At 34.4% G+C, this 5,000-nt stretch overlaps 1 protein-coding gene across 1 annotated transcript in view; it reads right to left on the reverse strand.

The window, feature by feature from the left end:
- The window catches only part of LOC122251684 (uncharacterized), a 66,660-nt gene extending 64,562 nt beyond the window's left edge, over nucleotides 1-2,098 (reverse strand). The window contains exon 1 of the mRNA XM_086540060.1: nucleotides 1,915-2,098. The gene's annotated coding sequence lies outside the window, so the exon portion shown is untranslated. The remainder of the gene's footprint in view (nucleotides 1-1,914) is intronic.
- Nucleotides 2,099-5,000: the final 2,902 nt, after the last annotated feature.

A 5,000-nucleotide genomic window follows, 5' to 3' on the forward strand; every position in this document is an offset into this window, starting at 1 on the left:
TATTAAAACCCTCCTGTATAATAAATTCTCTAACTTGTAGTCTCTAGTGTAAAAAACAACAACATAAGTATGTAAAACTTCCATATAAGGATATCTTGAGCTCTTAAGTCCAGAAACATTTGAAATTTCTCACAAAATAACTACCCTCAGATTAAATTTACTTTCGGATTTAGCAACAGTAATACCAGCTATGACCTATGTTCTAACGTAGAAATTTCCTTACCTGTCCTTCCGCCAAGCTAGTAGGTACATGGGGTCAACCACATGATGGCTACGCATCCTAGACCATAAAAGCAAGTCCTTCAGAACTGGCCTTCCGCGGAGCAGCCCATTTATCGGCCATAAAATAACATTCTCACCTACACTCAAACTTTTCTCAAATACAGATTTCACAAGTCTATCCTGTCACTCCTCTCACAAGACCCCATCATCTCTGAATCTCTGAAGATTCAAAACTTGAAGTCACAATTAAACAAGATCTTTACTCTTCCTCAATATCCATAATAATTATTTAACATTTTCATAGTTCTATATGTTTGATTGCTCACTTTACGTTTTATTATCTCATTGTTGTGTTATGTATATTGTTCTACATTCTGTATGTATGTATGTATGAACCCTTTGATAATGTCTAATTGCCTTATGGTTTTGATCCCATGGTTACACACACACACACACATATATATATATATATATTTTACGTAGCTTTTGTTCTTTAGCAATGCCATCGGTTGTTCCAAAGCAGGGTGCATAATGGAGCCCAAACTAAGTAAAATAAAAATTATGTCAAGTATGATCGAAAGAGTCAAATTATCCTTTTGTTCCTTTTAGATTACGTCTATATTTCTTTCAAGTGTTTATATGTACATATATAAGTCCCATATTGCAATCACCATCGCTATAATTCACTGCTTATCACCATATTATTACAATCTATTCATATTCTTATTCATTTTAATTTCTTCTTTAAGTTTTCTTAATACAATATCATTTGTTTATCAGTAGTATAACATGTAATATAAATTAGTAACTAAGGCAGGAGTTTTAAAGTCGCTTTTCAACTGATTTATATCAATTGTATATATACACCAATCACCGGTAGAACAAAATTCACAAAAAATGCACAATTCTTGAGCACATTCATTCAGACACTTCAATGATAATAAAAATAATGTAGAAATATCTATCTATCTATATATCTATATATGGTAATTCTTAAGGAGATAAATTTTTTGATTTTTTTTCCTACCCCCTACAATCTTGGGGGACTTGGGGGGGGGGGGAGAATATAGAAACGAATTTAACTCTTGATATTAGAACAAGTCCCCAAAACGTACAAAACCTGTGTTTTGTAAACCCACAAAGGGCGATTTTTCGGAAATGTGAGCCATCTTTTCTATTTCCAAATCCACTTAAAAGTAATTTCTTCAAAAAGGCGAGACAACTTTCGTGTTTCGGATTTCATAAAAAAGCATACCATTTATTAAAAAAGTGAGCCCATATTTTATTGCAATCGTTAATAAAGTCGGTGTTTTTCCAGTTGTTAATACAGCCTCTCAAGAGCCCAAACGTGTGGACAGCGGTTTTTAAAATGAGCAACCCAACATTTGTATGAAAAATAAGCACCATTTCTATGTAGAGCCTACCTCGCTCAACAAAACCCAACCCAAGCTAACCTAACCTACCCGATTCTGACCCAACCTAACGAGGGGGGGGGGGGGGGCGAAGCTCTCCTTGGCTAGGTAAAATTATAAGAAACTAGGTTAGGTTAGGTAAGGTGTTTAGTTTAGCCTGTTCTGTGAAAAACACATGACATTAAATGTCATAAGGTTTGGTTGCTGCTATATCCAAGGTTACCGCTGAATCTAAATAAATAAAAATAATTAAATAAATAATAAATGAATAAATACATACCCTAGCAAGAGGGTGGATAAAGCTTTCCAGCAGCTAGTAGAAAGTGGTGGAGGCGCTTGTCGGGATCTTCATGTACTTGAATATATCACCGTGTTCCTGTGCAAAAATTATTAGTTTTTCGGTATTATCACCGTAAGTCTTGACAAAGTCAGTATACGACAATGCACAACCAACACACGAGTAACACGACATGACTGATTCGGCGGGAATGAGCAGGAGCGAAGCAGTTTCGAAAGCATAGAGGTGTGTATTGTTGCGCCAAAACTTACGTTACTTATTATATAGTGAAGCAGTACATATTTATAATAATCATATAGATACATATATAAATAAAATATAATAGGGGAATAGTAACTGATAATATTCATGCATTTACCTAAAATCTAGGATTTGCTTACTTAAGAACTAGTTTTTATCGGAGAGATAATGTACGTTCAGTGGTTAAAGATGGCCGAGACGGACCGCGGGAAATTTGAGATTGCGGGAGGGAGAGCGCATCTCTATTATCAATATATGTAAAGAGAAAAATTTGCTTTTTGTTTTTCTTTTCATTAATGTTTCATATACACTTTTTGTGCATAATTTCTCTGCATGTGAAAATTATATATTAGACGGTTTGTTGACATTATGCTTAGAGCGAGGTGCTGGACTTAACCTCTGAGCGACAAATAACGTAAATATGAAAAATAACTAAAAAGAGGGCATTTCGTGCCTCGTTTTTTTTTCTTTTTCTTTTAATGTTTTGTATACATATAGATCTTTCACTAAGAGAAGTTTGGTTGCCGTGTGTTAAAATTTGATCTCCTTTTGTATTACAATATATATATATATATGTATATATATATACATAGGACAATGATTCAGGGCAACTTACAATAATAGATATAAAATAGCGTAACCACAACCCGGCTCCGTCGACCACCGACCAACGATCTTCACACCTTCCACCACCTCGTCCAAGATCGTTCTCCCTCCTTCAACCCCTTATGGAGTCGAGTAGACCGAAACCCGAGTCTTAAACCAAATCCTTAAGTCTCGTCGTACAAGTTTCGAGTCCCGTTAGTCCGTCGCTGTCGCAAGGATAACAGTGTAAGGTCATCTATAGAGATCATGCAAGTATTGCCATGCATAGGTCGATGGCCGAGCGGGCGCTCAGGGTCAGCCATGTAATATATATATATATATATATATATATATATATATATATATATATATATATATATATATATATATATATAAATGCGCACACACACCTGTGTATACTTAAATGTACATAATTGCATGCATATCTCTCTCTCATGCATACTCAAATATACATCCATGCACACATGCATATATATATATATATATATATATATATATATATATATATATATATATATACATATATACATATATATACATATACATATATATGCATATATATACATATATATGCATATATATATACATATATATATACATATACATATATGTATATATATACATATATATATACATACAATATATATATATATATATACAATATATATATATATACAATATATATATATATATATAAACAATATATATATATATATATATATATATATATATATATATATATATATATATATATACATATTCATTTGCCGTGAACCATATACAATCTACTTAAATCTATATGTCACGAAGACTGATTAGTCAGCGCCACTACCAGTTCTTTCAATGGGCGAAACTGAAAATCCTGTAAAAAATAATTGCAACAATTATTTATGCACCGGACTATGACCCTTAAGGGTAGATGTAAAAATATCATGTACAACTTTAAAGCACCCATCTGTACTGTACCGGTCTCTGGCAGCCTCGACGCCTCGCTCAAAAACCCCTCACGCCACTTTTTCTACACTCCCCTTCCCGAAAGTTTCTCGGGAAACGTACGCAGACGATGCGCGACGTTACTTCGCATTTACCGGTTTTATTAATTTTGTGTTACGACATCTTTATAAATAAACATCTTTGCCAGCAGAGGTTGATTGGTTGTTACACCTGGTACGACTTTTACGTGAATGAATTAGATGTAGTTACACACACACACACATGCATACATACATACATATACACGCACTCACGCACTTTAGGATATTATTTTCAGTTTTCATTTATTCTTTAAGAATATGACCTTGCCAAGTGCTATTTTTTTAATGTATGTGTATCCATCCTGATTGCAATATTTATTTATAACCATACAGCGGCTACAAGGCATAAAGTCAAACCGAACACCATTTTATGGATTGACATCTTAACACACATCAATCTCCTCTTCACGTGTTGCCAGATAATGGAACGCATTCTTACCATACCAATTGTACCAATGAAGATAGAGGAGCGAAAGAAATGAAACAAGGACACGCAGTCGAGCCAGTAGAACAAATGTAGGCTATCCCTAGAGGAGAGAAAGTAGCATAATATCTTTGTAGGTATATTACTTCATAGACGAGTCAAGAACAGGAAGGATTTTGTATCATGAAGGAGTAGTTTTGCTTGCATATTTGCAGTATCAATTACCCTAAAGTTAAGTATGTAAGACCAAAAACAGAAAAAGAAAAAAAAATCATAGTTGGCACGCGAGCTGGTTTAAAGCAAGAAATTTACACTGCACTGGCAAGCTGCACCCAAAAGGTTGCCGAACCTGCAATAGAAGTTGATCAGTTGGTATGCCTGGCAAGAGCTGAACGGGACTAAATCCTATGTAGCAATCAATCAGTATTTTTAGTCCGTATTTCTAAACGATCATACAGTTTAAGTCGAACTAAAGCAAATTTATGATATTGCAAGATATCTCAGTAACTTGTAATTCTGCCTTTCAGTGTTATCTAATGAAGGATCGTATTCTTACAATGCCTTTCATACTTCCGGAGAGAAAGGAGTATCTCAGGGTGTGTGAAAATGGGGAGGAAGAAGGAATGGGAGAGGATGAGAGGGTAGAGAGAGGGGGTAAGAATCGAATGTTATAATGTTGAATGACCGACCTAATACTCGCACTATTAGTAATTGTAAGCGCAGATATAGCGACAGATACGCTTGAGGTAAAAAGCTTGTTGAAA

Source organism: Penaeus japonicus, unplaced genomic scaffold (assembly GCF_977035675.1).
Source record: "Penaeus japonicus unplaced genomic scaffold, GWHDUDI00000001_assembly GWHDUDI00000009, whole genome shotgun sequence".
Classification (NCBI taxonomy): Eukaryota; Metazoa; Arthropoda; class Malacostraca; order Decapoda; family Penaeidae; genus Penaeus; species Penaeus japonicus.